This window comes from Leptopilina heterotoma, unplaced genomic scaffold (assembly GCF_015476425.1).
Source record: "Leptopilina heterotoma isolate Lh14 unplaced genomic scaffold, ASM1547642v1 Lhet_418, whole genome shotgun sequence".
Lineage (NCBI taxonomy): Eukaryota > Metazoa > Arthropoda > Insecta > Hymenoptera > Figitidae > Leptopilina > Leptopilina heterotoma.
In genome coordinates this window covers 377,407-389,241 of record NW_025111077.1, presented here as the reverse complement: position 1 = coordinate 389,241, position 11,835 = coordinate 377,407, and positions in this window count along the sequence as shown.

Sequence of the window (11,835 nt, the reverse complement as noted above, 5' to 3'; positions counted from 1 at the left end):
TTGTAAGTCCCATAAAATAGTTTCACCGATAAAATCAAAAATTTTTTCTACCTGTTTACACCAGTTATATTTCGAAGGCACATTCTGTGATTTAGCTAAACATACGAGTCTTAAGAGGCATATTTTCGGAAATCTATTATTGCTCATATTTAAGATTCTCTCAATCAAATTCAGGGTAAACTTCAAAACTCTACTTGCAAGTTTAATTGCACCGACTTCTAGCCGTACCGCATAGTTAGGAGTATTTTTTGGAGCTAAGAGTAGTTTTTTAAAAAAACCCGTTTGTGTTTTTTCAATCTCCTCTAGAAATCTTAATCCCCAAACCTGAATTGCGTAAAAAAGAGTACTCACAACTAGACTATTAAACAATTTAGGAATCGGACGCCAAGTATTTAAATCCATTCTATTAATAAGAGACAGTGTTGAATCGGTAGCCAATCTAGAAGACGTAGTTGCATTTTTTAGCGCTTCTTCGAATAACCCGTTTTGAGATTGAGAGACTCCCAAATATGTGTAGTTTTTTACAATTTCAATCAGAACATCACCATAAAAAAATTTTAATTTTTTATCGTGCGCGTGTCCACCTTTTTTGAAAATGATAATTTTAGTTTTTTGTTCATTTACTTTTAATTTGTTCTCTGTACAATATTTTCGGAGAGCTTTTAAAATATTTTTCAATCCAGTCTGCGAATCAGAAAATAAAACGATATCGTCGGCGTACGCAAGTAAAATAATCTCGTGTCTAGGGCCAATAGAGACCCCTTCGATACCTTCAGACTTTAAAAAAGTTTCTAAATCCGAAATAAAAAAAGTGAATAATAAAGGGCTACTAACCTCACCTTGTAGCACTCCCTTTGTCACCACAATTGCTTTCGTTTTTTCCCCATTATTTGAAACAGAGACCGTCGCTTTCGAGTAAAAATCTTTTAGGACACTAATTAATTTGTGACCAACCCCCAGTTTATACAATTTTAACCAAAGGAGAGGGTGAGAGACCGAAGGAAAGGCATCACTAAAATCAACGAACAAGGCATACAACTTTCCTCCCTTCACACTAAGATGATTTTGAATTAAGGCATTTAAAACAAATATGTTATCTACACAGTTTCTACTCTTCCTAAATCCCGATTGGAATTCAGGAAGTAATTTATTTTTTTCAGCCCAAATTGTTAATCTAGTAGTTATTATATTTGTAAGTATCTTAGTAATGCAGTTGACTAATGCTATGGGGCGATAGTTGCATGGCTTGTCCTTCTCACCTTTTTTATAGACCATTCTTAAAATTGTTTCTGACCAAGTCTTCGGAACTTTTCCCTTTTGTAAAATTAGGTCAACAAGGAATACTATAAAATTAATCCAATCACCGGGCAAGTTTTTTAAAAATTCGAATGAGATCTCATCTGAACCAGGACTTTTATTATATTTACAGTTTTTGAGGGCAGAGATAACTTCTTCTCTAAAAATTGGAATTTCCAGTTCAGGGTTATTTTTCTCAACTGATATTTCGAGTAACATTTTTTCTTCTTTGGAAGAGGGTTCTATTATTTGATAAAAATTGCTAAAAAAATCATGCCAAGAATTTGAATCTATATTATTTTTTATAACATTGTAACGATTTCTAAACCCATTTATTACATTCCAAAATGCATTTGAATCACTACACTGGGATAATAGATTAAGAGTTGAATTTTTATAATCATCTTTTTTTTGTTTTAAAACATCGCGATACATTTTTTTCTTATCATCATACTCCATAATACTCTTACTATTTTCAAATTTCTCAACTTTACATTTTTTCAATAATTTTTTTAAAATTTTCTTTAGAGTCACGCATTCTGAGTCGAACCAAGGTTTTGATAAACCAGTTTTATTATTTATCTTGGTGATCATTCCGATAGACTTAGCATTAGTTCTAATTGAACAAGTTAAAAATTCCGCGAGATCGTCGACATCGGGGGGAGAAGTCGGCACGTTACATGGGAGAACACTCATTATCTCAACATATTTCTCCGAAAGATCGTTTTTCCATTTTAACTTATTCAGAATCTGTGGTAATTTTTCATTTTTATTTAAAATAATTGAGAGTGGAAAATGATCAGAGCTTGTAACCATATGACATACTTTGAAGTTTTTTATTATAGAGGTTGCAGAATGATTAACCCAGACTAGATCATTTGTTGATTTTTTATTGTTTAAAAAATATGTATAATGACCTGTAAAATCTCCGGATGTCCTACCATTCAAAACTAAAAGTCCACTTTCCTCCATGAAACGTACCAACTCCCTCCCTCTTTTGTTTACAGTTTTGTCCATATTGTTTCTGACAGAAAAGATATTGGAATTTTCCGCAAGAATATTATCTTGCAATTGATTTTGATTCCCTATTCTAACGTTAAAATCTCCGCCCACAAACAAAGGGAGTCCCGGAAATCTATTATTAATTATTGAAATTGTCTCATCAAGATCGGAGCAAAAAAGATTTACATTTGCATCTGGCTTTAAATAAACGACACCAAGAATGAAATTAAGAGAATTGGAATCAATTTCGACAAATATACTTTGAGTAGTTATTTTTATTATTTTGTACCTGTATTTGCTAATATTTAGTGCAATCAGCAAACCTCCGCTTGCTCTTCCTCTCTCAGCTGTTTTAACTGCTAGACTGTTTATTACTTCAAAATGATGAGGTGGGCAGGTTGATAGGGGTGAGGTCCTCCATGTTTCGGTAACACAAGCTATGTCTATGGTGTTGAGAAGTGGTGCTAGATCCTGCCAGTTAATCCATCCTTTAGAATTCCAAAAAAATATTTTTGGATTCTCTTCGTCTGGTGTAAGTTATAATTTGTTGTCTTGCTTTGGTTTCCCTCCTTGAGCCGTTGCAGAATTCTGAGATTGTGGTATAAGGAATGAATTGAGAGTTCCAGCGGGATTTTTGAGTTTTATAGTTTTTTGCTTTTTTATTTTTCTAGTTTTGGATCCCTTTGGCCTTCCCCGTGATCTCTTAGTACCACTGGCAGTAGAAGCCAGCGAGGTAGATGATTCTTCGCTTTCAGAGTCGGAGTTAGATTCCTGCTCCTGAGTTGGATTTTCAAGAGCTGATAATAATTTTTTAACTTCCTCTACATGTATTATTTCGTCCTCCAAAATTATATTCGAGCCTCTGATGGTTGCATTCTCTCCATTTTTTGATAAAATTTCTCTATATTGTAGTAGAGTATCATAATTTTTTCGGCGTTTTTCTCTCTCTTCCTTGGTTAAATCATTGGCAATACTAAGATTCATATCTAGAATTGCTTTTCTGTTTTGAAATATCAAGGTTTTCGAGTTAGAATTGTTGAATTTAATTAAAATTGGTCGAGAACCTTCCTGCTTTCCAAGCCTTTTGACATCGGTGATACTGTCTTCGGGTATATCAGTGTTTACTTTGCGAATAATATCCTTGACTGTGTTGAAAAGATTGTTATTCTCTTTTGTAGTGTCAGGGACGTTATATAGTATTAGATTCTTACTTCTTTCTTTGTGTGTAATAAAGTCTATTTTCTTCTCACACTGAATTAATCTGTTCGTTAAAATTTTGTTCTCCTCACGCAGTCTGTCATACTTCCGATTGCAAATTCTCAAATCCGATTTTAGAGTTTTGTTATCTCGTTTTATCTCTTGAAGATTTGTGTCCATATTATCAAGCTTATTGTTGGTTTGTTTCAGCTGTTCTTGGATCGAGAGTAACATCTGCTTAGTGAAACTTTCCTCCTCTTGTTCCATACTCACACTTTCTGAACTCATTTTGCTTAGTGCACTTTTAACCAAACCAGTAAGTCACACACTGCCACTCACGTAGGGAAAGTGTAAAACAAAAGGAAATCAAAATCACTGGGAGAATTGCAATATAAATAAATCAGACAAACAGTAAATTTCGAGGATAAACAGGAGCGACACGTGAATACGTCTGTTCGCTACGAATGCTCAATCGCAACATCTAAGCCACTAAAACACAATATAACCCGAGACAAAATTTTCAGCCTACTTTCAACATGCTTTGAATCTACAATTCTTTACCCCTTAAAAATCTTATAATATTCATTTGAAACAGACTTATAATAGATATTTGCTTCTAACGAAGCTACAATCAGGCTAAATTTTGTCACTTTCGTCCAGTTTTTCCTATTTTCTGGTTAATTATAGTGTTGTAATGTTTATTTTGCAGCCCCAAAAGTTTGATAGAAGGTTCGACAGTGCGATTTATATCTGTTAATGAAGCACGTACTTGTAGGGTTAAGATTCCTTAAGGTTGCGTCTGGAGTGTTTTCATATTTATAGCCTATTTTATTGCCAATCAGGATTAAGGAGGTTGTTTACAGGTATGCAGACCTTCAGAAAAAATATTGAATTGACATTAAAGAATTTTTTAATATTATTGTTATTCATATCTTCTGGAGGAACAAATATCAATTTTCAAGAAAAAATTTTAAACTTACAAAAATTGTTTATTTAGTCATTTTGCACATGATCAAAGTTTTCTTCATATTAAAAAGTTAAACTTTTCAAAATTGATTCGATTTAAGTCAATGATGGCTTATTTTCTTCAGAAAATGGTTCTCTATAACTTTACCGCTCAGATTTATAAACAAATTTACCGTTTTAAAAATATGCTAATTTGTTTAAAAAAAGTGATTTAATTTAAAAAATTTTTTTAAATAAATAAGCATATTTTCAAAACGGTGAATTTGTTTATAAATCTGAGCGGTCAAGTTATAGAGAACCATTTTCTGAAGAAAATAAGCCATCATTAACTTAAATCGAATCAATTTTGAAAAAGTTTAACTTTTTAATATGAAGAAAACTTTAATCATATGCAAAATGACTAAATAAACAATTTTTGTAAGTTTAAAATTTTTTTCTTGAAAATTGATATTTGTTCTTCCAGAAGATACGAACCCAGTAAAAAAATAAGTATTGAGTGGAGCGTTTAGGAATTGAGTGAAGCTCTGAGCCAATACGGATTCGAGTAAAAACCGTATTGGAACGTCTGACTCAATCTTTTTTTCATCCGCCGAATACGGTCTTATTTTAGCATTAAAATTAAAATCACAAGACCAGAGTACACATTATAAATTGAAAGCACAATTGTCCTGGAATGTAAAAATGCCGATTTCGATAAGAAGCAGTGAATATCCCTCACAACACGGGATATCCCGCGATTATCCCATTTCCATCCCGTGATATCCTTAGGATATCCCTAGGATATCTCAGGGATATCCCATGAGATATCCTAGGGACGGAAATTTGGATATCTCAAGGACATCCACGGGATATTCCTAGGAGGTCCCTGGGATATCCACGGGATATGCAAAGTTTTCTTTCATGGGTCATCCCGTGTGGGACATCCCGCGTGGGATATGTCAGCGCATGCGCAGGAAACGAAATGCAATCGTTCCAAGTGTCAGTCACCAGGTCATGGCCGTATATACACAGCGTAACGTAAGTATAAGTGCCAACGCTGAACATTGAAAATTGAAAATTGAAATTCGTTCCAAGTGTCAAAGAGTGTGTGTCAAAGAGCTGTGAAATTATATTTAACGCATTTAAATTAGAAAAAGTTTGTTTAGATATTTGTTGAGTGTCATGGCGACCATGGCGTCGCGTCTTTAGATCAGAAGCGTGTGTTTTGCACTGTGTGATTATAAGTGTTGCTGTTTAATATGTTTAACTTTCACATTTTTTTAGTTTCTTGTAAATATCTTTAACCAATAAATATTTATCAGTAATAGACAAAATGAATTGACCAAAATTAGTTTAAACCCACACACAATAAATGTTTAGCGTTAAAAAAACATTTTATTGAATTCAACTAATGTTTATTAAATCACAAAAAAATACTTTGATATTAGTCAAATAATCTTTTATTTTTGAAATAATCTTTTTCTCATTCTGGATATAATTTAATAATTGTTTTTCAACTCTTTAAAGCTCTAATTATTTCTCAACATATTACTATATTTCTCACGTGGCATATCCCGTGTGGAGAATATTTGGATATCCCGCGCGAGTCTCCCATGGGATGGAAATTTGGATATCCCAGGGATATCTCTGAGATGTCACAAATATCCCAGGGATCTCCCTGGGATATCTCAATATCCCGCGAGATATCTCTAGGATATCCTTTTGCTCAGAGGGATTTGTTAAAAATTGGTAAAAGCAAAGTTTGATAAGCGCGACTGAATTTACCATGTGAATAAATGAAGTGGTAAGTTTAAATGGACGAAATGGACTGAAAGAAATCTACTGTTACCGACAGAAAGTTCCTAGAGAATTGTCGTAAATTCAACAAAACAATGAAATTTCATTGTTTAACAATTCTCTAGGAACTTTTTGTCGGTAACAGTAGATTTCTTTTCGTCCATTTAAACTTACCAATTCATTTATTCACATGGTAAATTCAGTCGCGCTTGTCAAACTTTGCTTTTACTAATTTTTAACAAATATTCACTGTTTCTTATCGAAATCGGCATTTTTACATTCCAGGACAATTGTGTTTTCAATTTATAATGTGTACTCTGGTCATGTGATTTTAATTTTAATGCTAAAATAAGACAGTATTCGGCGGATGAAGAAAAGATTGAGTCAAACGTCCCAATACGGTTTTTACTCGAATCCGTATTGGCTCAGAGCTTCACTCAATTCCTAAACGCTCCACTCAATACTTCTTTTTTTACTGGGAATAACAATAATATTAAAAAATTCTTTAATGTCAATTCAATATTTTTTTGAAGGTCTGCATACCTGTAAAAAACCTCCTTAAGTAAAAGAAAATGACGTTTTTCAGATTTATGAAATTTTTATTTGTTACTTTTACAATTATAGTTTTTACATTTTAAATTAAACTTTAAACGTTACAATAAACATTATTATTAAGTTTCTCACATAATTCGAATTTTTTTATATTATTGCTCTTTTTTCTTTTTGTATTTTATATATATTGATAATCGGCCTTAATGTTGCCATAATCGGCCCTTGTCAGCTTTACATCGTCCATTTAACAATCTTCTTGTCCATTCTAAACAATAAATAAAATAGATTAATATTGCATAAAAATATTGCCAATATTTTTGCAAATGTTATATTCGACTTGAAGCAATAAAGCATGGCAACATTGTAGTGTCGATGCTTGGAAATATTTAGGTAATATTGTCATTTAATACAGCGGTAATTTTTATTGTGATGATCTGGAGACAACGTTGAAATAATTTATAATATTTGTTCTCAATACAAAATATTTAATACTATGCGAAAATGCTAGGTATAATATCGTTTCATTATTGCCTCAGTAATATAACATTTGATTCAAATAATTTTTTTAATGTAGGGTTAACAATGAATATTAAGTTTTTACGCCTAATACACGTGATATTTAAAGTTATTTAATATTATTACACAAAATAAATATCGCTTACCTCCAAACATTACAATCCTTGCTAATTAACCTTTTGATTTATGTTCATTATAGTCCACCTACTCCTTGATAGTTTTAATCTTACTTGTCACCCACAACACAAGCACAAAATTGTTTTTATATTTTTATTACATAAATTTTGTTTAAATCAATTTTTATTCGACACTTTTGAAAAGTGAGTGCAATCTTTGTCGTAGTTGACGAAAAACTAACTGCAATATTAGTTTTAGGCTATGTGATAGTTGTGTTTTTACTATAGTAAATTTTTGGGTGGGAAATTTGGAAATCCCAAAACTATATTTTGTGTATATTTATTCATATATACCTCTTCATATCAACTAAGCTAAACATCTTTAAACACTAACTTTAGGATTGCTTACAATTTTTGGTCCTATTTTTATGATTGCCTATGTATGTTAGGGTTAAAGGAAGGTTAGTAAGGTTGACTATTTCAGAATCATAAAATTAAGAAGTTCTTTTGAGGTTCATAAGGTTTCTTTTAGGGTTGAAAATATACAATCGAAGGTTGGTTAAACGTTAAAGTAATGCCATAAGGGTCAAACAATCGTTAAAAGGTTTGAATTAGTTTTAAACTAGGTTTTTATGGGCCAATGTAAGTTAAAAATTTCATCTCGGGAATTTCTTAAAAATTAAACTTAAAAAGGAATTTAATTAACGTTCTAAAATCATTAAAGAAATTCTTGAGTTTGCCTTGTTTTAATAAAATTAATATAATTTCGGAAATACTTTACATGTTGTAATGTTCTTTGGACAAAGCTGAAATAAGCATTTAGTTTATATTTTTAAAAAAATTAATGTTTTTGTTTTAAAGAAAGAATATTTAACATTAAAATTTTCAAGTAAATATGTAAGTAAAAAAGCCAAATATGACAGACTTTTAGGTATTAGCCTAACTTAAATTCTTAGCCATTTTTTGGTTAAAAAAATATCAAGCTAAAACGAAAATTGTGTCTTTTTCAAAACATTCATAAAATAAAAAATGTTTAATTTTCACTCATAGTCATTATAGTAATACAACACTATCCTAACTAATTTTTTTTTTACACAAAAAACATTATTTTTATAATAAAATTTAATAATCTATATTAATAAAATCAGACTTTTGTCTGTACATTGCACGAAATTAATTTTTAATAGCATAATTTATTTATTTGAACAACGGAAAATCCAAAAATGGTAATAGAAAATTTCCTGTCTGTATGTATGTATGTATGTATGTCCGCAAAATTTTGTTCGCGTATAACTTGAAAACGTCTTGACCGATTGAAGTAAAATTTGTCAATCTTTTAGATATTGGTCTAACTTAAAATATTAGCTATATTTGATGAAAAAATATTGAGCTAAACAAAAGTTATGAATTTTTCAAAAAATTCAAAAAAATTTTTTTTTTAATTTTTGCAGATTGGCATACATTTTTTAATTTATTAATAATTCAAATGATTATAAAGATATATAACAATAAATTGAATTAAAAAATAATATTAATATGAAAAAAAATTAAAAATTTTCCAAAAAATTTGAAATTTTTTTTTAAATTTTGACAGATTGCTGTAAATTAATCAGTTATAACTTTTATAAGATATATATAAACAATAAATTTACAGATTTTAAACATATTAATTAGAACGGGAGGTATTCAATTTTTTCAAAAAATTAAAAAAATTGAAAATTTCCAAATTTTATATTTTTTATTGTATATCTTTTAAACTTTCAGTAATTAAATATTACATGTTATTTTGTCATATTTTAGCATAATTTTGAAAAAAATACTGTCCTGTAACTATAAGATGGAAGTATAAGTATAAAAATGTTTTTAATATAAAAAAATTGAAAAATTATAATTGACAGACCAATTACTATCAAGCTTAATTCAGTAGTATTTTTGGGGTCTCTGATAAACTTTTGACTTCACAATAATGGAATTTAGAATTATTTGTTTATCCAATTAATCAATAATTTTCAATTGCAAAAATTTCGAAAATATTAAAAATGGAGATTTTTTATGATAAAATTGATATTGTAGAAATTCAAGAATACCTCTGTGATAAGATACTTGCATTATGCTACTGGGAAAAAACTTAAATAGTAAAAAGTTTTGTTATTTTAATTCTTGATTTAACTTTTAGGGATGTTTTGAGCATTATGTAAAGGCAAAAGTTAAACAAGGTGTCTATTATTATTTTTGTTTAACAAACTATCCGGTTTTTCCCAGCTTTGTCCAAATTTTTACAGGTGTATCTTTTCTCATCAAATATAAATTTTCTTGAGAAGAATTAACATTAAATAAATCTACAAGTGGCTACAAAAATTCACTTATTTTATGAAAATAATCTTCGACGGGTTTTTGTTTTTACTAATACTTTTAACAGGGGTTCTACCAACTGGAAAAAACGGGAAATATGCAGGAATTTAATTTAATCGGGAAAAACTGTGAATTCAGCCTGCAATATAGGTCTTATTTTAGATTTTAGCAATTATGATACAATTAATTGTGGATGGAAATTTTGTTTGGATATTTAAAAAGTAGTTATGTTGTAAATTTTGTTTATTATAAATCCATAATTTATTATACTCCCAGCTGATACAATTAGTTCGAATTTGACTTCATTGTAACTCCAAAAACTGGTGGAAATTTTGGATTAACTTATAATACAATAATTAAATTTCTATAAATAATTGACAAACATTGTTCTCTGCATTTTAATTCATTAAAAATAAATTATTTGATGATAAAAAGTCAATCACTGATTTAAAATAGTAATATTTATCTAATGAAATAGTTAATGGTAGCTAATTATTATTTATTCCGGTCAAATTAAATTCTCCGCTATTTCCCATTTTTCGAGACTGGTAGATACACGCTATTTAATGTATTAGAAGAAACTGAAACCCGTCGAAGACGGGTACGACAGCTAGTTTATAAATAAAACTAAATTTATAAGAAAATACAAAATTTTTATAAATTAAAAAAATTTAATTTTTTTTTAGTTAAGTAACTTTTAGTTTTATTTAAGTATTACAACATTAAATATTATTATAAAAATATTTTGAAATTAACAATACAGACGGTCACTCTAAACTTTAATTTTTTACCAACTTCAAAGTATTTAAAATTAAAAATTAGCCTATTTTTTGAAATAATTATCATATTAATAACTAAATAAGATATTTAAATCAAAATTACTTTTAAAATTTAAAGTCAAAAACATGATCCTGAAACAGGCACCCAATTATTATAGCACCTGTTTATATTACCTTTAAGACTAATTTTAAACCTAAATAAAAAAATTTTTTTATAATAAAAACTGGGTACTTGTTTAAGATTCATTCAAAAAATATTATACCATGTAAAGTATTTCAGAAATTATATTAATTTTTTAATAAAACAAGGCAAACTCAAGGACGAGCTCAAGGAATTTTTAACTGATTCTAGAAAGTTACTGAAATTTCTTTACAAGTTTAATTGTTGAAAAAGTAGATAATGTTAGTGACTTAGACGGGAAAGATGTTAATTTATTAATTGCAATTTTTAATTAAAAAAAAGAAAAATTATTTTATGTCATTAAAAAGTAGTATTTTACACAATTTTTAAAAACTTACCTCCTTATCCTTATTTTTAATCACAAAATTTTTTTTTTCTTCTGATTTACTTTTTTTAATTTTAAAAAGAAAAAAACACGTGTTTTTCACTTTGCACTTTTATTTTTCTGTAATTTTTCTGTATTATTCTGTAGAAATCTGTTAATAAACTGTAACTACTGTTGAAGCTCTTGTGAACAAAGAAAATAAACAAATAGCAAGCGTCACCGCTACGACTTCTGACCAATAGCGACCGTCATCATCGTTTTTGAGCCAATAGATAGTCAATCGTCGTATTTTAACCAATCGCGACCGGCACCATTATATTTTCAACCAATAGCGACCGTCATCATGAAATTTCAACCAATCGCGACCGTCATCATGAAATTTACAACCAATCACGACCGTCACTATCTAAACCCAGCAAGAAAAATTAGCTGTTTTTCTACTAAGGAATACAGTAAACTCAATGATGAAAATCCTGTTGGATTTTCAAAATTTTGTGAACTGCGTCCAAAGAATTGTATCCTTGCTGGGGCACATTTATTTTATTTTAATTAATTTTTTTATTTTAATTTTAAAAAACACAAGGAAAGAAAAAAAACATTTAATACAAATTTATATATATATTAAATTGTTTATAGTTATTGAGTAAACTATTTCATACGTTCACTATTTTTTAACATATATTCTTTGTAATAAACTTCAATGAAAACTATGGAAAAAATTCTTTTCGGTGCAGAGGAACCAAAGTTCATTATTTGTTAACTATTATTGTTTATAAC